Raw genomic sequence first — 26,077 nt, forward strand, 5'->3', positions numbered from 1 at the left:
TGCACTCAGACATAACAGCATAATGACACACACTCACATACTGCATCAAGGACACCCACACAAACACATCACGCACAAATCAGCCAGCACACACACACACATCACACGGCAATACCACACTTTCATGCATGGCAACACCGCACAGGCCTAGGCTCCCAGATTCCCAGTCAACATACAAACTCATAAAAACAACACAGAAACTGCGCAAATACAAATACATGCCACATACTCACACCCAACACTGGCCAGGGACTGGACACACATACAACACACAAGTACATCCATATGTAATGGGACACACACAACAACACTATCATACAACCCACATACAGCACACAAGTACCCAGCAATCGACACACACATCACACACATGCAGACACAAACAGTCAAAACACACAAAGCAACACATTGCAACAAGACCAGCACAGCAGCATTGGGAGCATCAAAACCATACATGGAAGGAGGCTATACTGGGACATATCTCATGTTGAAAAAGGCCCACAAAAACAAGCCCACACGAACCAGCACCATTCAGATCTTCTGAACAAGCAATACCAACAACAAATGTAATGCACATTCACACATTTGGGTGAAGGGCAAGGCTACAAAGCATACACTACTCCAAACACCGTACAAGACATCAGTAGGCTCTGAGGGGCACACACCTAAATAGTCACATGCCCCCAAAAGCTAAGCTCAGAGCTCAACACACTCCATGTCTGCAATGAAAACACTCCTCAACACACACCACATGTACATAATAGCCACATCAGGGGACAAGGCATACACCATACAGGACCACATCACACATCACTACAACAAACACATATCACTACATACAAAACACAATACCATGACACCAACACTTCAGCTACATATGCACAACTATCATACAACACACAGCCTACCCGGGGGGCCAACAGCACTGCATATAACCTCACACACTGCTAAACAAAATATATGAAGCATTAAGCAGCACACACAAAAAATACTGTCACACAACCAATGTCAGTCAGGAACATCTCTAGGAAAACAAATGCAGAACAAAGATGTAACCAAAAAAAAAAACAACAACTAGTTGGCTTTTATGAGCTTAAACTGCAATAAATATGAATGTCCAAGGCCATAGGTCAGTCAAAAAGTTTGCATTCAGCACCAAAGGCACAAAATGGTGTCCCAACGTGACTCCTGACTGCCATGTAACCTTCACAGGTAGGGACATCAAGCGAGCAGGCAGGAACCTCAGGGAGTATTGGGGGTGGTCTTGGGGGGGTGCTTAGGTTTGAGAGGGGTGGGTTTTGGCTTTGGTTTGGGAGTGGGGAACCTTCTTGGGAGGGTGGACCTCTTCTTGGAGGGGGAGGGGGCATGGGTGATATCAGGGGGGTAGGGGAGGCCTTGGAGGTGGAAGGGATGGCCTTGGGTAGGGAAACAGATTTTTGGGGGATCTCTCGGTGGGATGAGAAGAGATAAGGTCAAGGTTAGGAAGGAAAACATTTTGAGACACACAGGGACGGTCATCAGAAGGGGGTTTTGGTGTGGAGGATGAGGGAGTGGTTGTCTGACTTGTAGGTGTGGATGTCTTGGGTGCATGTTTTACGCACAGAGATCCTTCTCAGGAGGTCAATAGCCTCCTCGCTGAGGGCAGCAAGGGGAACAGGGGCTGGAGCAGAGGTGCCTGCGGCAAAGGAAATTCCCACCCTCTTGGATGAGTGGTGTTAAGAATGGGGTCTTTGGTTGGCAGTCAGGTTACCCCCTGACCAAACAAGGACCCTTACTCTAGTCAGGGCAAAGGAGAAACACACCTGTCAACCCCCACTCACCCCCTTGGTAGCAATGTGTAAAGTATTTGAACCCCCATTCACTCTCTTGGTAGCAATGTGTAAAGTACTTGTGCTAAAACACACAATAATACAGTCAAAACACTACAAAATGGACACCACACCAGTTTAGAAAAATAGGCAATATTTATCTAAATCAAACAAGACCAAAATGACAAACATCCAAAGTACACAAGTCAAGTTATCGATTTTCAGAGGAATAAGAGTCTTACTCCATAGAAAACAATGGAAACGTTGACTTTACACAAAGTACCTGGTTTGCGTTAAAAATAAAGCTGCACGGGCGAGCGTGCATCGGAAAAGTCACTGTTACGTCTTACTCGCAAGTGAGGCAGTGCATTGTTTCTCCGCTGGTCGGGTCAGCAATGTGTAATTTGTCTCCCTCGCAAGAGAGCGATGCGTCGATTTCCAGACGGGGCACCTTGGATCAGCGCAGGGTCAGGATGATTTTGACGCCCAGGGATGATGCATGAGAAATCTGATTGCATGATGTTAGAAAATCACTCTGAGTGGGGGTTGCGTTGTTACAGCAGCTGCAAACGCTTGTTGTGTGTTGTTTGTCCAGCAGCGCTGGGTTGATCTTCCAGCTGCGATGCAGGTGGAGCGTCGATTTCAGCCACGAAGCCGGCGGCACGTGGTTTATAATATGGTGCATCAAAAATTTCCCCCACATCATTTTGTGCGTGGATTTCAGCTCTTGTTCTGCCAACTTCACCTTTCAAGGGCCCAGGGACTGGATAGGACCCCACTTTGCAAGGCAGGAGTCTCAGCAGAGAGTCCAGATGTTGGAAGAGGAAGTCTTTGATGACCCTGAGATTTCAAAACAGGAGGCAAGCTCAGTCCAAGCCCTTGGAGATTCTTCTCAACCAGGAATGCACAACAAATTCCAGTCTTTGTCCCCTTTCACGGGCAGAAGCAGCAACTGCAGGATAACCCAACAAAGCATAGTCACAGAAAGGGGCAACACTTATCCTCAGCTCTTCAGCTCTTCTCCTTGGCAGAGGTTCCTCTTGATCCCAGAAGTTATCTAAAAATATGGGGTTTTGGGTCCACTACTTGTTCCCCTTTCTACCTTTGAAGTTGGCAAACTTCAAAGGAAAGTCTCTGTTGTTCACAGGATCCTGCCTTGCCCAGGCCTGGCCCCGGACACACACCAGGGAGCTGGAGCCTGCATTGTGAAAGGGCAGGCACAACCTATTCAGGTGTAAGTGACCACTCCTCCCTCAACTCCAGCACAGATGGCCCATCAAGATATGCAGGCTGTACCCCTACACCTCTTGTCTCACGGTCTGGTGGAGATTCACAAACAGCCCAACTGTCAGTCTGACCCAGACAGGGAATCCACAAACAGACAGAGTCACAGTATGGTTTAAGCAAGAAATTGCCAACTTTCTAAAAGTGGCATTTTCAACCTAACAATCTAAAAACCAACTTCACTAAAAGATGTCTTTTTAAATTGTGAGTTCAGAGACACCAAACTCCATATTTCTATCTGTTACCAAAGGCTTGGGCATGGCAAGTGGGTACACCTGCCATGTCAAATTGACAAGTTAAAATTACACACACAGACACTGCAGTGCCAGGTCTAAGCCATGTTTACAGGGCTACTAGTGTGGTTGGCACAACCAGTGCTGCAGGCCCACTAAGTAGCATTTGATTTACAAGCCCTAGGCACCTCTAGTGCACTACTTTACTAGGGACTTACTAGTAAATTAAATATGCCAATGATGGAAAAGCCAATTACCCATACACTTTACACAGGAGCACTTGCACTTTTGCTCTGGTCAACAGTGGTAAAGTGCTCAGAGTAACAAAACAGCAAAAACAGAGTCCAGCACGTAGTCAAAACATGGGACACAGAGGCAAAAAAGACAGGGGATACCATTCAAAGGATGCCAGGTCTAACAAGCGGGCATGGCTAACTGGATGAGGAGCTACAGGAAGGACAGTGATAGAACTGGGGTGGCGGACTGAGATGGTACTGGAGTGGTCCCCAATGAGTAGGCCACCACTAGAAAGTGGCCACTGGAGGAGGACTCAGATGAAGATCTTGCAGATCCGGTGTCCCCCATGGCACTCCCCTCGCCCTTTGGGTCACTGGGTCCCTTGGTGTCTGCGGTGTCGTGACTGGAGGTCCCGTGGCCAGAAGCTTCCTCACTCGGCTGTGCCCTGTCTCCTTCATCTGAGGGTGCTGATGCTGAAAATAGATAGTGAAGTAGTTTTATAACATATACTTGATAGCACTTCAATCACAAATCAGAAATCACATACCATCATGTCAACTGAACTCCCCGCAGGAAGTGCCAGCAAAGTGCCAACATCATGTAACAACACAATACAACTCATGTACCTCAATTTTACAACTGTAACACACCAGCAAAGCAAGCTAACAGAAAACTACAATATCAGGAATATAGTTGACCAATCACACTGACCGTACTATGACTAAGTGACTATTCCACCCAATCCAGATGCCATAATCAGAATAACATAGTCAAGCAGTCCACAAGCAATGGATTCCCATTGTACGGCAGCTTACGTTATACAGAGACCCAATCCTTACCACTCAAATACCTTACCCTGATGTCATGTACCTGCCAATAACATATGTTTGCCAAGTTAAGGCAGGCAACGCTGGTACACACAAGACATATCTTCATCAAGTAACATAGATCCACCATATCACTATGGACACATACCATCATATTACATATCACATGTCACACCTGCCAAATGTTAGTCAAGGAGGTAGTACATATGTCACACACTCATCCACCATTTGTGATGTAGCAATGAGTAACAATGGGCTCAGGTCCAAAATATCTAGGATACATGACTCCAAAAGACAAACAATATTAGTCATGTAAGGACCAAGTAAGCTCACGCTAATGACCCACACATAATTAGAAGTTTACTATTTTGTGTATGGATCAAATAAACTAATATTCGTGGCAGGAAGGAGGAAAACATACATTGCACACAAACATGAGTAAACTAATTTGTCACTGAATGAGAAGCAACAATACTAACCGCACAAAAGACATGGCAAGCATGGAATCTGTCTGTGGAGGATTCCCAGAGGCAATGTTTAAGTGAAGGTAACATACTTGGTACACCATCAATGATGCAAGCCAAAAGTTAGGTCACACTTATCACACTTATCAACCTACACACAAGTGTATATGAACTACCTCAAATGCACCAAACAAGTTTATTGTCAAACATGAAGTTCTCAAGCACCCTGGCCTTATGTGTTAAATCCTTCATAGCTACAGCAGGTACACATGATACATTTCAACAGTTAGGCATGAATTTTGTTTTCAGAATACACATGATGTTGACACAGTAATATCTAGGTCATTGCTGTGAGTGGACAACCATTGCCTATGTAGCATACCAACAAAAGTGAACCATGAACAAAATATGTGACAAGTTTCTGCTATCAGGACATCAGCATGACAATCACATTCTTACATCTGCTACTAACATGTGTGTCCCAGTAGAAATGTAGCATATGCACACTGGTATCCAACATGCATAGTGTCAACTCTGATGGAAGATCACATTTCAATGTACATTCCTCATTTAACAAGAGGAATTACCTTGCAAAAGGTGTGAAGATGTTAGCTATGTATGTCATGTGACATGTTTGATAGACACTACTGCATCACACAATGCTGTGACAGATCAGAAACCAACAAACACTGGAGATGACGTGACCCTGCCTGACATAAAATCACACACAGACGTACACCCTGATACATAGCAGAGGACAGAGAGCAATATCCTACACACCTTTCTACTGTGACATTGAGTAGGAGTGATCTGTTGGTGGGAACACCCAACAGGGCAGTACAAGTAGACTACTGTCACACAAAACACAGTTATATGTACTCCATTCTGTGCTATAGGACTCAAGGATCCCTATGTCTCAAAATAAAATGAATGTGCTCATCTGTTGCCAATACATGACCCGTGTACACTAATGTGAGCACAGAAAATCTGTGACACATGGCACTTCCCACATTGTCAGAGCTAGCATTCTGTCATTCACTCAATCACCTGGTAAAGTAGCAAACATGAGTTTGCCTTGAAACTCCCTTGTGGGTGCTGTGCTGCCTTGAAATGTCCATCCAACTCAGGGTAGGCCACTGCCAAAATGTGGGCCATTAGGGGGGTCATGGTTCAACGGGCACCTTGTCCTCGTTGGGAGGACAGCGCCAGCTGGGCCTCTTCGATCTTCTGGGCCCAGCGTCTCAGGTCTTCCGACATTTTCCGACAGTGAGCGATCCGCCGGGTGTGGACCCCAAGGGTCCACACCTTCTTGGCAATGGCACGCCAAAGCCCCTTCTTCTGGTAGGTGTTGACCTGCATGGATGCCAAAGACAAGAAAGAAATTCATGTCCACAAATCCAACACAAGGACAGGCCGAGTTAACTACAAGTCAGTCCAACAAGCTAATGACAAGCTGTCTTGACCATCCTGTCCACCTACGGCACATGACAGACATTGGATAGGGAGACATTACTGCTAACACTCCCCACAAGGGTATCCATCACAACCATCTGCTCAGTGTGTTTTGTGTGACATGAGCAATCCACATGACATTGATCAGGAACATGAGTTAACATATCACACAAAAAGCCAAGTGACAGCTACACCAAATAGCAAACATGGCACACATACATCCACAACCCTTGATGATCACAAGGTACATCTGGTCACACAGGTAACAGCCAGACTACTGACAGGCCCATATTGCCAGGACAACATACAAGAGAGTCACATGCTGTTCACGCAAACATGCAAGCCCCTACATGTCTACACCTATGCACATACACATGCAACTTCAAGAAGTGGGGGTATTTATGTCAGTCCAGAAAAGTTGTACTATTCTTCTGAAACATGTGTGCACACAAAAACGATGTCAAAGAAAGATACACCTAGCCTTGCATTTGACATGTCCCACATCATGTCCAAAACCCTGGGTCAAATATCATGGGACATCAGTTAACAACACACTGTTTGCAGAAGTTCAATGCGCAATAAACTAGGAGCATGCAAAGTACACGTCAGAGCTGGATTAAGGAGCCAACAGGGCATTGTGATCATGGGACCTGTCAAGGATATGTAACACAAATGGTCAGAGTTGTTATGAGCACATCTGTCACAGCTCTCCTCCATGCCCCCAATGCCATGACAATGGTATACACTGAGCATGGGCTGAAGTCAATGATCCTTAGTAATGAAGCATGATTTTTAACCTTCACATGCTGGTTTTGGATACAGGGTGTGGCTACAGCCTCACACTTGCAATGCAAACGCTCTACAATAACAATCCAGATGGTAATGTTTATGGAAAGTGGCAAATGAAAGGCAACTTTTTCTGCAGGCAGACCATAAAAATCAACACAAAATACCATGTCCCAAAAGGTTAGATGCATCACAATACTTCATGTATCCTATGGCCAATTCCCAACAGCTGTCAATGTGCAGAGCTTAGGGCCATAGTGTGTCATTAGCTGGCTTCAGTACAACACTACAGCAATGCCAGATGTGGCCACAGATGTATGTGCAGATACAGAAATGGCACAAGTATGGTGAGAAACCAGCAAACAAAATGCATCAATACCTCCTGCTGTCATGTTAGCACATATGACTACACACCAGGCACATCTGATGATGGGATTTACCTGGTGATGGCTTTCATGAAACCTCAGCTAACCATGTGCAACAGTCACAAGGTGGGTCAGGGAACACTCATTGCACACTCTCCACAATGTCTCAGGACTCTACACCTGCCACTTCACATAGGTGCATGTCCAGGAAATCAACCATTTAAGCACACTGATAGCACCTACAGGGCTTTAAGGACACATTCTGGCATATTGACAATAAGCCTAGGTTGACTAAATCAAAGCTTAGTGGAGCTACAGAAACATATGTGCACATGGTGCTTTTACCTGCTCCTCTGGTGCACCATAGAGTTGTCCATACAGCTCTTCTGGTGAGAAAGCAGTGGCCCCATCACTCATAGGACATGACATGATTGCTTCCAGAGGCAGTACACAGCAGCTCAGATTCTGGAACTCTTGCTGGCAGCAGTGTTAGAAGTCAAGTAAGAGATTAATCAAGAGATGGCGATCACGTCCACCACATACACGACCGTCACCACCGGCGGACACTGCCATTGGCCCAAGACCGCCTCAGGCAGCAATGTATTCCAATGACAAAGTCTGCTGCAGTAGCATCCACCTACCGCCATGACAACTTCCCCGGGTGGTCGCGGTCGTTTAATATTGTCCAGTGGAGCAGGTCAGGCAGTCGCCATTTAACAACCTTTTGATGGTCGAAAAAGTTCATTTTTGATACATCACAATTTTGGGAAACATTTCTACTGCATAATCTTCAGTGCTGACATTGTCCAATGGTCTGTATTTGTCCTGATTGAAGGAACATGTTGTCCAGCAAGTTTCAGAAATGTTTGGTGGCACGGTCACCACCCTCTCAGCCATGCACAAGAATGTTTTTTGGCCTTTTAATCAAAGGCATTGTTTGATGTCAGTATCACATAGTCTCGCCGATGCATCTGTTCATATATACATATCTTAAATGAGGCAAGGGGATGATATGTAACTAATGTGCCACTTTTGCCAATGGTATGTGCTGTGTATCATGTTTTCACTGTATCAATTGGCATGTCAGGTTTTTTATGGGACATATGTAGTGTCACTTACAAGGAACACAATGAGTGTTTGACATACCTTCCTGTTTTCTCTCACATAGTTACCCTGGAATGAGAAGGGCCAGACAACCTCCTGTGTACGGTCTACTAGCAGACTTGCAGACCACGGAGAATAGACATGTCATACAAATTTACCACCTGGATAGGCAGACAATCAAGGATCTCTGTTATCAGTTGGAGCCAGAACTGATGCCTGTCATCAATCATCCAAATAGCATACCATCCATTGTATGTCATGTCAGTACTGCACTTGGTTCCTCCACATGGAAATGAACAGCTCAATTGGAACAGGAAGAACTTCCACTCCATAAATTTCCATTTAGTCTGTTTTGGCGGACCTCTACATTTCCCAAGTATGTGCACGGTACCCAGGTTCAGTCCATGATGCCTTCATCATGCGGAACACCGATATCCCACAGCTGTCGACACAACAGTATCCAGCAAGGACCTGGCTGGTTGTATGTTTCATATGTCATGTGTGTTGGTACGCTGTGTCTGCTACCAAATGTGATGATGCCCTGAACTCATGTTTGCACACATGTCATGGTTCCTTACCGGGGACTTTGCCTACCCAAACCGTCCCTGGTTGTTGGCACCAGTGAGGAACCCAACCATAGCAAAATCCACCACATGAAACAAATATATAAAAATGTCCATGAAGGGCCAATGCCCAGTCCAAAGTCATGAGGGCACACAAGGCCACAGGGCACAGTCCAAGGCCCAACCTGTTTCCTGACACAGCCGGAGAGAGCACTCTAGGGGCATAATTTTGCAAGTGTGAAGGCACCTCAGGGGAAGGGGGGCACCTCAGCCGAATACGGGAACGTTCCCACTTGTTCTGGAGGGGCAACATGCCCATTGCTTTGTACTGTGGAGCGCAAGGCCACAGTCTCTCAAATGGGTGACTTGCCCACTGCTTCTGGAGGGGCAACATGCCCATTGCTCTTGTCCTGGGGAGTGCAAGGCCACAGTCTCTCAAGTGGGTGACTTGCCCACTGCTTCTGGAGGGGGCAGGCCGCACAGCAGCCCCTGGAGGGTGGCCTACATGGCGTCCGCTGGTGGTGATGGCTGCACTGTGGTGGTGGTTGGCGGAGACTCCTGGGCAGCCCCTGCTCTGTCCGATAGCTGCATTGTGGTGGTGGTTAGAGGAGCCTCCTGGGCAGACCCTGCACTCCCTGATGGCTGTATTGTGGTGGTGGTTGGAGGAGCCTACTGGGAAAACCCTGCACTTCCTGATGGCTGCATTGTGGTAGTCGTTGGAGGAGTCTCCTGGGCAGACCCTGCACTCCCTGATGGCTGCATTGTGGTGGTGGTTGGAGGAGCCTCCTAACCAGACCCTGCACTCACTGATGGCTGCACTTCCAAAGCTGCTGGTGGTGGTGGCAGTGTTAGTCTGACAGCTTTGCAGGCGTAGAGTGCCTCGTCTTCTCCAGTCCATGTGTCGTGGATCCCTTAACCTTCAGGGGGGGATGGGCACTTCCCCCATCTGCCTAGTGGTGCAGGCTCTTTCCCCTTCTTCACAGCTAGTGCAGGCCCCTTACCCTTCTTCACAGCCGGTGCAGGCCCCTTCACACTCTTCCCTGTCACAATTTTAATCTTGTCATGCTATATCATCCTGGTTATTGCAGTCCACGCTTTGCTATCTAAGATGCAGTCACTTCATTAAAGCATTATTGACATATGTACTGCCTCTGTTTGTCATTGTGTATGTGAGACTAATGTAACTAAGAGAAACGGATGAGACCTGAGTGTCCACGGGTTCCCTGAGAAACCAGTTATGTCATGCGCTCGGCTGCCCAGTCATCCCTGCCCTTGGGTAGAGATGAGGCACTGCTAGTTAGCCGCAGCAGAACCCGGTTTGGAGCAACAGGTGTCACCTGTAGTGGGCTCGACTCAGTCTCCCACACTGCAGGCAATTCTGCCACTCGAAATCCAATAGACTCATTAGAATAACGCGACAACACAATGCCTTCACACACATCTCCATGCATCCATGCCACATGCATCGTGCCCACAGTGTAATCACCTGTTGGTCTGGAACAGGTAGCAATTGCAGTCAATAGAGACAATCTCTGACTCCACATTTATTAGCAAACAGCCAACAGCCCAGGAGGGTCCAGTCACATTTGTGGTTGACGCCCATGCAGCTTATAGAACAGAACTTTTCTATTCTTGGGTCACATTTTGCAGCAGTTGATGGGAACAGAAACACATCCCATCACTATACACTTTCATTCGTACCTGGACAATACAGGGCATATGCATACTTAGAAATACCTCTATCTTATCAAGAAAACAATAATTGGCTTGATGGCACCCTACCCCACATGATCCTACCAGTTAGGTTAGATCCTCTAAGTAATGATGGTACTACCTGGCCTTTATTGGCCACTTATACACCTCACCCTGCAGTAGCAAATTTAGCATTAGCTGAGGATCGTCGCTTATATACTGAACTGACAGCGATATACAGACGATTAGTACAGTTTGTAATGCAACTATTAAATACAAACCCAGCACATGCTGCTCCAGCGCAACCACATGCAGTGACGCCAGGTATTAACCCTCCAACTGTACAGTCAATTATGGGTAAATGAGAGGAAACTCAGTTTTGGTTAGCTCAAAAAATAAATGCACTGGAAGCGGTATTTCCCCATACGAGACCTCAGGATAAATTTAATGAGGTGCTTGCCATTTGGGATGCCATTTGGGATGGTCTCCACAGTAGATAACTGTAATACCTGGGGTACGGTATTTGCCACACTCTATACTACCGCACACAGTACATCAACACTTGCCAATTTACCGGAAGTGTTGAACCAAATTCAAGATGAATACGGGGCTGTCCTGGCCCTGGACTTGGGGATGCAATTAATGGGCAATTTTGCCACAGTATCCTCAATTATTTTAAGTAATCTTAAAGGGGAAGCAGTCGCACTAGCAGTGCGCATGCGGCTCCATGATGTTCCTCAACAGGATCAGGAACACAAGCTGCCAAAGGTTATCGCAGAGACCTATTATAGCATTGGTCGAGATAGTTTAGCGGCCAGACCAACTAAACCACAATTTCAAGGCAATTATAATAAAGATTTTTCCAAGCAAGCTCCTGAGGGCAACAAGAAAGAAACGCTGGGATAAAAAATAACAAACTCCTAAAAAAGAAAGGAGAGAATCTAAGCGTACGGAGACCCCACAATATACATATAATCTCCTAAATAGAGATAATATAAAAACGCCTGATAGATATCAATATACTGATACACGCCAATTTCGTTCCTTTCAGGACTCATTGGAAAAACGCAGTGAGAGAGGTGGGCGATCAGAGCGAAGAACAGAGTACGTGAGACTAAGACAGAAATCACAACGCTCATCAGAGGTTTCTGTTAAAAAGGAAGAGAAACCCCCCCAACAAAAACCCCAATTTAAAAAGAAAAAAGTGGCAACAGTTGCAATACGACATGCCGCTCAAGAAGAGGGTCCTCTTGAAGAACAGGAAGTGGGCACTAGGGCTGCTAGACAGCGCGGCCGAGGTCATAATAGTTCGCTGGAGTCTTCCAGAGCATCTGGAGGTGAAAGTAACTGATGACTTTCTACAAGTTGAAACTGCAGACATGCTAGTCTCCATGCCTGATAGGGTGTATAAAGTAACGCTACAGTTAGAAGGAGAAATTGAACACACAAAAGACGCAATCTTTTGACATCGAGTGGTAAATATACATGATATCTTGTTGACAAAACAAGACTGGCCACCTGAATTTGTCCGAACCTGCGCATATGGGGAAGAGGTTATTAAACCTTCTTTCTCGCCCCTTGTTCGGGAGAATCCTAAGCCATCGATTGGGCATTGGCGCAGGCACCCACGGTATATTGCAACCATGTAGAATGGGATAAAGAATTCCCCTACCACGTAATACCTATTAAAAATGAACCTCAACCTAAGTATCCAATAAAACATGATGCAAAAGCACCCGTGAGAGAAATCCTCACACAACTAGAGTACCTGGGAGTAATTGAACCCTGGGTCTCCCCAATGAATAACCCTTTATTCCCAGTAGTTAAACTGGACCAATCATACAGAATAGACTTAGACTACAGACCTTTAAACAGTCATACACGCAAATACGCTATACAAAACTCACATAGCACAGCAGTGATGAACAACATAGTGCACACAAAATACAAAAAAACACTGGATATTTCCAATGGTTTCTTTTGCCAGAATATAGAGCCTGAGATTAGAGACTTAACAAGTTTCAGCGCACTGGGCTCTCAGAAAAAAAACTGTTCGTAGCTCGTGTGACTGCAATTTTGCATGACATTGACCCTGAAGCATTGTCCTATGTAGATCATATCTATCTTACGGATAATGAATTATTACAACATTTAATACGGGTAGCCAGCATTGTTGTGGGATTTTCCGAATTTGGCTACAATTTCTAGGATATGAGTTATCGAGTGAAGGGAAGAGCCTAGTGCCACAATTCTTAGAAAAGTGTGCACAGTTGCAACCTCCAAATACAATTAAAAAGCTCCAATCTCTATTGGGTTTCCTAAATTTTGGCAGAATTTACATTCCAGATTATGCGTCACACATAAAACCCTTATATGATTTAATACTACCTGAATTTTCAAGTAAATTTTGGACAGTCAAACACACGCATTCACAGAGACCTGCAGACAGACATGCTTGGAGCACAACATCTACACACAAGAGACAACAAAACACACTTGGTCATCAGAGTAATTGCTGCTGCCATTGGTTTCACCTATGTCACTTTTAATGAGGGTGAGACCGTCCCGTGGTATACAAATCACATTTATACTCAGCAGCAGAACAACATTTTGCTCCTACTGAGAAATTCTCACTGCTGTTCAGATGGCTGTCATTAAAGAAAGACCTCTAGCCCACGGCAAACACATTATTGTTGTTTCTCCAATCCCAGCACTAGAGGCTGCCACAAAAGCCAGCGTTCCTAACGCAAAAGCATCACATCCATGTTGGATCCAATGGGCCACGTCTTTGACAGCCACTGATGTAGATGACATTTTTGACCCAAAATTACAAACTAAATAATTTTTTCAATACGAACTAGAATACCCAGTTCCAGCAAACACACTACCTATTGAACAATATCATAGAGTCATGTACACAATGGCTCTGCACAACCTGCAATTGGCACAAAGCACCAATACTCCGCTGCTTGCGCAGTCGTATGTGGCTACATTGAGGATAATACATTTTGTCCTCTACATATATTTACGCAAACCCTAGGGGATTGCACAGCACAACTAGCAGAGCTGAAAGCTCTGGTGATGGCACTGGAACATATGGATCCTGCACAGCACACGCTGATTGTTTGAGATTCGTACTATTGTGTCCAGTCCTTCAATGAATACCTGCATTATTGGCGCCAGAATGGATTCAGAGATTCTAAAGGCAACACCATTAAACACAGATTACTGTGGTGGAAAGTAGCGGATCTGAAGGAAACGTTAAAAAACGTCCATGTAGTACATACACTTGGACACCAGCGCATTGGAATACACATGGCTGGGAATACACTGATGAAGCCACAAAGTCAGCAGTTGCTACGGCCACTGTTGCTGCAGTAACCCGCTCAGGAGCGAATCCGGACGCAGACATATGGGCTGCTGTGAAAGCTACAGCTGATGGTATGCCCTATCCAAAAGCATTTCCTGCTAAATATTCCTACCGAATGGGAGGCTGCCTATATGCTGAAGTTAAAATACCGGGCATAGCGGTTTGAGAAATTCCCAATAAAGATAGAAGACCAGAGTTGATTAAAGCAGCACATGAGGGGGCAGCATCTGCCCATGCTGGTGTGGACGCTACAATATCATTGCTACAAGCCCGTTTTTGGTGGCCAGGCCTATACAAGGAGGCCAAGCAGTATGTCCTTTGTTGTGACATCTGCAACAATCAAAGTTTCCACTGCTAAGCGCCCACCGCAGACACCCCTCCTAATTTCTAACAAACCTTTACAATGCGTGTACTTGGACCATTGCGGTCCCATAACACCAGACATTGCATACAAATACATCCTAGTCACTGTTGACTCCTGCTCCAGATTTGTATGGGTGTGGCCACAACGCTCGGCTGACGCTCTTACTGTTAATAAAGATTTGTGAGTCTTTATCAGCACATATGCAGTTGTGGCTTTTTACCCAGACCAGGGCCCTGCTCTCGCCTCAAGGGCTTTCAGGGACGCTAAGGCTTCGTCGGGAGTCCAACTTCAGTACTCGTCTCCATTTCATCCCAAGGGAAATAGTGTAGTGGAGTAATTGAACCGTGATTTAAAGCAATCCTTAACAGCCAAAGTCTTAGGTACAGGTCGTAGTTGGCTTTATCACCTGTATGGAGTCCAGAGAGGACTTAACAATCTGCCTAGAAGGTCCCTGGTGGGTCGTACTTCATATGAGTGCCTGGTCGGAACTCGAATGCATGTTCCAGATCTTGATGGTCCTGGGTTGGAGGCAGCAGAAACACCTTTTGACATAAATGAATGTGTCACTGTCTTACAGGAATTACAACAGTTCCGTGACGACAACTCTTCTGCCAGTGTTGCCTCCGTAGGAATTAAGGATGTACCTGTAATTCCTACCTGCTGGATTCCTAGAGTGGGGGATCTAGTACGTGAAAAGGTTGCTGTGAAAAAGGAATTGATCCCTTCTTATCGTGCACCGGTCCCAGTTTTGGGAATACACGGTACCAGAACTGTCATTCTACCACCGTTGGCAAGTGCCAAAGAAAATCGTTTTGTCTCCATCAACAATGTCAAATTACACCAAGTGGCCAAACCTGCACAGCCGACTAAAAGGAACACCCAGTAATTCACGAATCCCTCTCACTACTGGTCAAGAAGTTCCTCTACAAGTTGTAAGCAGCAACACTGACACCTCTCCGAGCTTGGGGAGGGTGTAAAATGATCTTGCATTGTTTTCACTGACATCAAATAATATGGAAATTACTGATCAATTTGACACAACTTCAACACAGACGGATGGTGCTATTTATTCTGTGCCACCGCAGGAAACACCAACTCCACCAACAAACACGGCTCCAGTTTTTGCACAAACTGCTTCTGGAAACTTTGCTGACATCAACAATGACTTTTCGGACTCATTCGCCTCTTCGACATCTAAACTGTCAAAACCACGTAAGCTGATAAATTGGCTTAAAGTAACTTACTTCGTTCTTCCATGGAACTATCTGTGGTTTTCCTTGACTGTACTAGCCTGACTGCTTTGGATTGGGTTTGTCATCACATTCCTTTTGTTAATAAACGGTAATGTTCTTCTGGAAAAATCAACAGTTGAACTGCTCACTCTGTGCTTCTTCCAAGGCTGAAGTAAGATAGGTTGCCAGTGAAAGGGGTATAAGTTTAGTCTCTGACATTCATAGAAAATACACATCCTTATGTTGGGACATTTTTCTCAGAAAATCAGCTGTTTTATTATAAAAACACTTCCCTGTCTCTTACACATTAGAGGGAGATTCCAGCCAGAGAACCACAACTGTATGCTGATTGCCGAATGCTTAGCTACAGCTGTTTTGCAGACTTCAGGCCTTTGCTCAGGTATGGGGGATGATGTCTTTCCAGGGGAACCTCAAGGGCAGAATTAGAGCTTAACACACTGTGCTCTGTCATAGCTTAGGTAGGAATTAGTCTGTTTACTCTCGTGACAATATGGTAGCATTATTTTTATGTTTTACTCTCCTTGTCACAATTTTAATCTTGTCATGCTGTATCGTCCTGGTTATTGCAGTCCACGCTTTGCTATCTAAGATGCAGTCACTTTATTAAAGCATTATTGAAATATATACTTCCTCTGTTTGTCATTGTGTATGTGAGACTAATGTAACTGAGAGAAACGGATGAGACCTGAGTGTCCACGGGTTCCCTGAGAAACCAGTTATGTCATGCGCTCGGCTGCCCAGTCATCCCTGCCCTTGGGTAGAGATGAGGCACTGCTAGTTAGCCGGAGCAGAACCCGGTTTGGAGCAACAGGTGTCACCTGTAGTGGGCTCGACTCAGTCTCCCACACTGCAGGCAATTCTGCCACTCGAAATCCAATAGACTCATTAGAATAACGCGACAACACAATGCCTTCACACACATCTCCATGCATCCATGCCACATGCATCGTGCCCACAGTGTAATCACCTGTTGGTCTGGAGGCCCATACAGCAGTCCGTACTGGGGTAGGACCCCATCCACCAGTCACTCCAACTCCTCCGAAGTGAAGGCTAGAGCCCTTTCCCCAGTCACCCGGGCCATGGCAGGTTCCAGACACAGGTCACAGAAGCACATGCAGTGTAGGTCTTCTCCTGTTGAAGGTCAGGAAACAAGTGAGGAATGATTTAGAAAATGGCAGTCACGTCCACTGCGGTGTACACCGTCTCCGCTGGCGTACATCCCCATTGGGCACTTTACTCCATAGAGCCTAATATTATCCAATGAGGAATTGCACAGCGGTTCACGACTGTCTACAGCCACGACGTCGAGCGTCGGTGGAATTACCTCAGTTCCACCAGTCCCTCCACAAAGAACAGGCAGTCGCCATTTTGGGGGGGGTGACCAGGCCTATCGATAATTGCTGAGTCACAGGTTAAATAGGCACATACTTTGAAATGTACACTGTCCCAACACGTAATTGCACAATGTGGACTGCTGTTGTGGTTTACTTGTTCAAATTGTGACGGCCTACACACTCTTGTGTCCCTTAGATACCTACTGCTGCGGATGAATAGGAAATGGAGACATACCCTCAGGTACAGACCCCTGGTGGACTTAGCTACACTGGAGGACAGGCACATTATACTCACCTATAGACTGGACAGGGCCACAATCACAGAGCTGTGTGCGCAGTTGGAGCCTGACCTGATATCAGCTATCCGTCATCCGACTGGGATCCCCCCTCTTGTGCAAGTTCTATCAGTGTTCCATTTCCTGGCAACTGGTTCTTTCCAAGGACAGTGGGCTTGGCAGCAGGAATGTCACAGCCAATGTTCTCATTCATGCTGGCAAGAGTCTTGTCTGCCCTGGTAAAACACATGTGCAGCTACATTGCTTTCCCCCAGGTGGAAGATTTGGCCACAGTGAAGGGCGGATTCTATGCAAAGGGACATATCCCCAATAATATTGGTGCGATTGACTGTACACATATTGCGTTTGTACCCCCTGCCAGAATGAACAGGTGTACAGGAATTGTAAAAGTTTCCACTCCATGAATGTGCAGATGGTGTGCCTGGCAGACCAGTACATCTCCTGTGTCAATGCTAAATATCCTGGGTCAGTGCATGATGCCTTTGTCCTGAGGAATAGCAGCATCCCAAATGTGATGGCCCAACCACAGAGGCACATGGTGTGGCTTATAGGTGAGCCTTGGTCCCAACCCGGTGTATGTTAGTGTATGCTTCTGGTATTAACCTAATTGGATAGTGTGTGGCTAAATGTTGTCCCTCCATGCCTGCAGGTGACTCTGGCCACCCAAACCTATCATGGCTCCTGACTCTGTGAGGAATTCCAGGACAAGGGCTGAAGAACGTTGTAATGAGGCACATGGGCAAACCAGAAGGATCATTGAGAGGACCTTCATCCTCCTGAAGGCTAGGTTCAGGTGCCTCCATCTGATAGGTGGATCCCTGTGCTACTCACCAGAGAAGGTCTGCCAGGCAGTAGTGTCCTGCTGCATGTTGCACAACCTGGCCCTCAGACGCCATGTACCTTTTCTGCAGTAGGAGGTGACTGGAGGTGCCCCTATGGCAGCAGTGGACCCTGAGTACAGTGAGGATGAGAAGGCTGAGGATGAAGATATGGACAACAGGACATCAGTTATCCGTCAGTACTTCCAATGACACACAGGTGAGACAGTGCAACTTCACATTTCTATGGCTATTGGTGTATTCTGTGTGGCAGTGGCATGCTGGCACTACCCACTTGTTACCTCTACTTACTGTCACCTACGAATTATCATTTTACAGATGTTGATGATTTGACAACAATGTCCTGATGTGATCACTACAGTTAGTTACAGGTCATTCTTTCTATGCTCTCAGTATGTACAGTTCATTTGTAATGGATGCCGCTGTTTCCATCAATACAAATTTTCACTACATGAAATACTAGTAGTCACTTTTTTTCCAAGGGTGTTTATTGTAGTGCTAAGAAAGAGAGGGGAAAGTGCAATGGAATGGGTTGATGATGGAGGAAAGTCCAGGGTATTGTTCCAGTCTGTTTTTAGCACAGGTGCAGTGTCCAAGGGGCCCTAGGAAGGGGAGAAATGGCAGTTCAAGGTAGACAAGGTTACAATCAGGAGAGTCTCATTTCCTGGCGGTGGTCTTGGCAAGTGTCTCTGGCTTCTGTCTGGGTCGCAGGGAATGTTTGTGGGGTGGTTCACCTTCTGCAGGGGGAGGGGTGCTGGTGGCCTGTGGGCCCTGTGGCAGGGCCTCATGCCCACTAGCGGCAGCGGAAGTGGAGGGCTAGTCGATGGACTGGCTAATGGTAGGGACCCGCTGGTGTGCTGTTGCGTCCCTCATGATGTTGGCCATGTCTGACAGCAACCCTGCAATGGAGATCAGAGTGTTGTTAATGGCCTGCAAGTCCTCCCTGATCCCCTGATACTGTCCCTCCTGCAGCAGCCTGTTCTCCTGCACATTGTCCAGGATCTGGCCCATCATGTCATGGGAATGTTGGTAGGCTCCCAGGATCTCGGAGAGGGCCTCCTGGAGAGTAGGTTCCTTGGTCCTGTCCTCCACCTGGCGCACATCAGTCCTCCCAGTTTCCCTGTTGGCCTGTGCCCCTGTCCCGTAAGCCTGTGAACCCACTGCCACTGACCCCAGGTCCTTGATTGTCTTGGGTGTGAGGTGTGACCTAGGGTCCCAGTACAGGTGGGCACACTGCTGATTGACGTGTCCTGGGGACAGAGGTTTGGGTACGCTGGGTGGGTGCTGTAGTGTGGGATCCTGATGGGGGAGGCTCTGTGGTGGTCTGTGAGTGGGCTTGGGTGACCGGCTGTCCAGTGGTCCCTGATGGGCCAGGTAGGTTGTCCAGATCCAGAAGTCGAGTTACTGTCATCACTGGGGGCCTCTTCTGTTGGGGGACTGGATAGTGGTGGCAACTCCTCTCCACTGACATTGGCTGGGGTACCTGTGGGGATGTACGTTATGTATTATGCTTCAAGTGTATGGCATTTGTACTTCCCTGGCTTCCCCTCTATCATTGGTGTTGCCCTGCCTGCTTGTGCTTGTGTATGGTGATGTATTGTGGGATTGTTAGTTTCCCTATGCTGTGCATGCTTTAGTGATGGGTGTCCATGCAGGGCTGGGAGGGGTGTCCATGCAGTTTGGCATGCAGGGCTTAGCATCGGGGTTACTGTAATGTGTAGGTGCAGTGTGTAGGATGGAGTGGAGTGATGGGGGTGAGGGTGTGGGTGTGAGATGGCATGCAGGTATTGGGGGGGTGATAGGTAGTAAATATTGACTTACCAGTGTTCAGTCCTCCAGCTACTCCAGCGAGTCTCTCAGAATGCAGTATTGCCAGTACCTGCTCCTCCCATGCTGTGAGCTGAGGGGGAGGAGGTGGGGGTCCACCGCCAGTCCACTGTATGCCGAGCTGGTGCCTTGCTGCTATGGAACGTACCTTCCCCCGTAGGTCTTTCCACCTCTTCCCTGTTCTTGTGTGCTGTCCCACGGCATTGACCCTGTCCACGATTCTCTGCCATAGCTCCATCTTCCTTGCTGTACCTGTTCTCCAAAGAGCTGAGGCTCTACCCTGACAATTTCCTCCACCATGACCCTTAAGTCCTCCTCAGTGAAACTGGGGTGCCTTTGTGATGCCATGGGTGTTGTGTGATGTGTTTGTGAGGGTGTGTTGGGGAATGTGGTGGGGTGTGTGATGTAGAGTGCGTGAGGGGTGTAAGTGGTGTGTGTGTCTAGTTATCTCTGTGCTCTTCATCTCAGTTTCCTGGTGACAATTGTTGTTAGTTAGGGGTTGTGGGTAATGTGGGTGTGTGTTTTATGGGTGTCAGGTGTGTGTATTTGGAATTGGGCAATGTTGTGTTGTTTTGTATGTGGGTGTCCATTCTGTGTTCGACGGTATGTACTGCCAATGGTTTACCGCCGATGAATGTCCGCCGTGGTGATTTGTGGGTCATAATGTGATGGGCGTTTTTTCTGTGGCGTAACGGAATGGGTTTTGGGACACATTGACCTGGCGGATTTGTGTTTGTAGCAGTATTCAGTCGGATTGGTGTGTGTGTCTCATAATATGGTAGACGGATATCCGCCACCACGCTGGTATGTTGGTGGCCATCAGCATGGCGGTAAGCAGCATTTACGACCAATGTCATAATGAGGGCCCATGTGTCTTTGACACATCACCCTGTGCAATCCATTCATTCAACCTTCACATTGTATTGACAATGATTCTGTTTGAATAGTATGTACCTGTCAATGTGTTCCCTCAGTGCATGTGTGTCAACACTGACATAGGTGATCAACATGCCTACAGATGCCTGACCATTATAACTGGAACGTTCTCTGCCTAGGGACAGTTGTACTGTCTTCTATTTTAAGGGGTATGTTGAGTTGGTAGGCATGGTATAGGTATGTGATAAGGGTTCAGCTGATTGTTGGCAGGCTCCCAAGACTTGGGAGATGGTGTCCTGGCCAGAAGTAACCCTAGCAGCCTCATGCCGCTGGCCCACACTATCCCTCCCATGCACCCTACCCCCACGTGCCTGCACCCTTGGCACAGTTTGGCACCCTTGGCACAGTTTGCCCACTGCCACTTGTGCCGGGTCCATAATTGTCAGAGATTTCAAGTTGTGACTCTGGTACTAGGACTGGGGGGCACATGATGGTTGTTACGGTCTTTGGCACTCAGGTTTGAGGGTGACTGGTTGCCTGGGAGGTAGATGCAACAGGGCTGGAAGGAGCTGATGAGGGCAGAGTGAGGCTGACTGTTGTCATCTGACCAGGTTGCCCAGATAGGCCAAGCGTCCTCATCGTCCACACATCCACTAGTGCTCTCCTCACTGAGGGCTTCATCCAGGGGGGGAGAGTAGGAAAGTACCATCTTGCCTGGCATGTTACCCCATTTTTACTGTATATATGTTTGTTTTTTCCTGTGTCACTGGGATCCTAATAGCCAGGACCCCAGTGCTCATACAGTGTGCCCTGTATGTGTTCCCTGTGTGGTGCCTAATTGTATCACTGAGGCTCTGCTAACCAGAACCTCAGTGTTTATGCTCTCTCTGCTTTACAAATTGTCACTACAGGCTAGTGACTCATTTTACCAATTCTGATTGGCACACTGGAACACCCTTATAATTCCCTAGTATATGGTACCTAGGTACCCTGTGTATTGGGGTTCCAAGAGATCCCTATGGGCTGCAGCAATTCTTTTGCCACCCATAGGGAGCTCAGACAATTCTTACACAGGACTGCCACTGCAGCCTGAGTGAAATAACATCCACGTTATTTCACAGCCATTTTACACTGCACTTAAGTAACTTATAAGTCACCTATATGTCTAACCCTCACTTAGTGAAGGTTAGGTGCCAAGTTACTTAATGTGAGGGCACCGTGGCACTAGCCAAGGTGACCCCACATTGTTCAGGGCGAATTCCTCGGACTTTGTGAGTGCGGGACACCATTACACGTGTGCACTACATATAGGTCAATACCTATATGAAGCATCATCATGGTAACTCCGAACATGGCCATGTAACATGTCTAGGATCATGGAATTGTCACCACAATACCATTCTGGTATTGGGGGGACAATTCCATGCATCCCCGGGCTCCAGCATAGAGCCCGGGTGCTGCCAAACTAACGTTCCGGGGTTTTCTCTGCAGCTACAGCTGTTGCCAACCCTCAGACAGGTTTCTGCCCCCCTGGGGCCTGGGCAGCCCAGTCCCAGGAAGGAAGAACAAAGGATTTCCTCTGAGAGAGGGTGTTACACCCTCTCCCTTTGGAAATAGGTGTGAAGGGCCTGAGAGGAGTAGCCTCTCCTGGCCTCTGGAAATGCTTTGAAGGGCACAGATGGTGCCATCCTTGCATAAGCCAGTCTACACCGGTTCAGGGATCCTCTCAGCCCTGCTCTGGCACGAAACAGGACAAAGGAAAGGGGAGTGACCACTCCCCTGACCAGCACCTCCCAAGGGGAGGTGCCCAGAGCTCCTCCAGTGTGTCCCAGACCTCTGCCATCTTGGATGCAGAGGTGTGAGGGCACAAGGGACACCTCTGAGTGGCCAGTGCCAGCAGGTGACGTCAGAGACCCCGCCTGATAGGTTCTTACCTTTCTCTGTAGCCAATCCTCCTCTGAGGGCTACTTAGGGTCTCTCCTGTGGGTATCTCATCAGATAAATGCAAGAGCTCACCAGAGTTCCTCTGCACTTCCCTCTTCGACTTCTGCCAAGGATCGACCGCTGACTGCTCCAGGACGCCTGCAAAACCACAACAAAGTAGCAAGAAGACTACCAGCAACATTGTGGCGCCTCATCCTGCCGGCTTTCTCGACTGTTTCCTGGTGGTGCATGCTCTGAGGGCTCTCTGCCTTCACCCTGCACTGGAAGTCAAGAAGGAATCTTCCGTGGGTCGACGGAATCTTCCCCCTGCCAACGCAGGCACCAAACTTCTGCATCACCGGTCCTCTGGGTCCCCTCTCATCTTGACGAGCGTGGTCCCTGGAACACAGGAGCTAGATCCAAGTGTCCCTGACAGTCCAGTGGCCCTTCTGTCCAAATTTGGTGGAGGTAAGTCCTTGCCTCCCCACGCCAGACAGTAATCCTGTGTACTGCGTGAACTGCAGCTGCTATGGCTTTTGTGCACTTTTGCAAGACTTCCTTCGTGCACAGCCTAGCACAGGTCCCTAGCACTCCGTCCTGCATTGCCGTCCTGATGTTGTCCCTTGTGCGTGGGTAGCTGCCTATGGAATTCACCTTGTCGACTATTCTTTGCCACATTTCCATTTTCCTCGCAATTGTGGTCTGCTGGACTTGGGTTCCAAATAAGTGTGGCTCTACTCTGATAATTTCATCCACCATGACCTTTAACTCATTGTCTGTGAAACAGGGGTGTTTTTGTGGTGACATGGTGGTGGTGGGCAACACAAAAAAAGGATGATAGGGTGTAGGTGCTGTGTGGTGAGGGGGGTGACGGTTAGAAAATTATGTGTGAAGGTGCTATCTTGTGTGGTGCATGTGTTATGTGGGTCTGGGATAGTTGCTATGTGCAAGTTGAAGGGGTGCCTAATCTATGGTACTGTGTCTCTGATTTTGGGCTCTGGCTTCTATGTGTGGTGTTGTAGAAGCAAAGGATTGTTGTGTGTGGAGGGGTGTCTTTTACAGTGCAGTTTGTATATGTGTTAGGTGTGTTAATGTGTGTCAGCAGTGCGTATTTTGAATCCATCCAGTGTAGTGTTGTGTTTTACAGTATGAACCGCCGACTGCTGTTGCTCGCGCTATTTGTATGGACCATTAAGAACCCCCATTGTAATTTGTGAGTCATAATAAGTTCGGTGGTTGGTTGATGGGCAGGTGGTGGGACCGCCTATTTCCTGCATTCTGGAGTCCTGGCAGTGTCAGTTTTTTGCCTGCATTTTGTCGGTCCTAGCTGTTCGATTCGTAATATGGCGGGCTGTGTGACCGCCAACATGGTGGTCTTTTGGCAACCGCCACCATGTCAGTCTGGTGGTCAGACTGCCAAACTCGTAATGAGCCCCTTAACCTTGTCTAAGTAAACCAAACTCCAGCTGTAGCTGTGCCTCTGACGTGCTATTCAGCACATTGAACAATGTCCTGGAAGTATTACAATGGATCAAGTCATGCCTGGGTGCGATAAGACCTGGGATCCATTGATGACCATAAATCAATGCTGGTAAAAATGTGTTTTTGTTAAGGTTAATAATATTCAAGAAGCTGTTGGGCTGAGTAAATTCCCATGCAATCTACAAAACCAAAAGTTGGACTGGCTCTAGTGTGTCTTACGTTTGCAAGGTGAATTCTTGGAGACCTTTTTTCTATTAGCCAGACACCGAGGTAGTTATTAGGCAACAGTGTAAAACAAAGTTGCTGGGCCTGAATTCCATTTTTTCATGGCTTTTCATTACCTTTGATTTGTGTTCACTGAGAGTTAGGTGGCATATTTACTACTTTCTGGTGCAGGGCAGCGCCAGGAGCCTTCCTGCTGCACTGCCCTGCGTCAAAAGAAAAGGGCAGGAATGCACCTTATCTACAGAATACAGCGCATTCCTGTCCTTTTCTGCTGCGCTGGCAAACAATAGGCTGCCATTCGCCAACAAGGGTTTCTGCATTGGGGGGGATAATTGCAATCACAAGAGGCATTTTCCTCTTTCTGTGTGTGCTGCAGAATGGCAAAAAAACTAGGAGAAATAAAGGTATTCCTCCACGTTGCGCCCTCCCTGACACATTCAAAGGTCTACAAATCCTTGTAAATCTGAGAATGCGGCAAAATCCATGGTTGTTGCCCACTGCAACACCCATGGAATGCCTCTTTAACACAGAGTATGGCAACACAGCTACTTGCACTGTGTGCCTTACTCAATATCGACATGGCCATGAAAAAGCCACGCAAAGTGGCTTTGCCTAGCCTTGTAGATATATGCCTGCACTGTTGGTGCATCAAAAAAAGTGACGCACCAGTGGCGCAAGCTGCTTGTATAAACGGTCCTTAGTTTACTGTCCAGGTTGAACTCATGCACTTTGTAGGCCAATGTAAGTTTGGTCCAGTAGTATAACGTTAGCAGAAGCTGGATGTTACGTTTCTGAATAATTGGTAGCAATGATCTCAGGCTTCTATCTGTAGATATGATCTTGAGACCCGATGACCTTTACCAATTTTTATCTGTACCCAAGTGCCTGAATGTTGCGATATTGTAGCCTTCAATAGAACTGTTGGATTTCCCATAACTACATAAATACATAACTGCATTTTTTACATAAGATATCCTGTTGACCTTTTCAAAAGCAGCTGAGTAATTGATAAAGCAGGCACATAGGGGGCCGCTTTTCTGTGTAATTGCCTGCTCAACGTTGTCTATGGTACTGCAACCCGATGTAAATCCTTTCCGGTAGAAAGAACTATATGGTTTTCCTCGATCCATGCTTCAAGATATTTAAAATAATTATTGTGTAAGCTTTACCTTCTGTGTCCAATAGTGCTATATGACAGTAGCATCTGAGTGGTTATCTTTTTTTAATTGTAGACAAAGAATGGAGCTTCGCCAGGATTCTGTGACTAAAGACAACTAAAATGTTTCTTTATGCATGGGGTAAAAAATTATGCCACAGGATAAAACTTTTTTTTTAATGGTGAATTCGGTATTCCACTGGAGAATGGGGCACCACTTGATCTGCCAAGCTTCAAAGCAAATCCTGTGCTTTGGTTATCATTTATCTCTCCCCTATGAATTGTTCTTTGCTCCTCTGTGATAAATGAGGCTTGTG

The sequence above is a fragment of the Pleurodeles waltl genome, chromosome 6, assembly GCF_031143425.1.
Source record: "Pleurodeles waltl isolate 20211129_DDA chromosome 6, aPleWal1.hap1.20221129, whole genome shotgun sequence".
NCBI lineage: Eukaryota > Metazoa > Chordata > Amphibia > Caudata > Salamandridae > Pleurodeles > Pleurodeles waltl.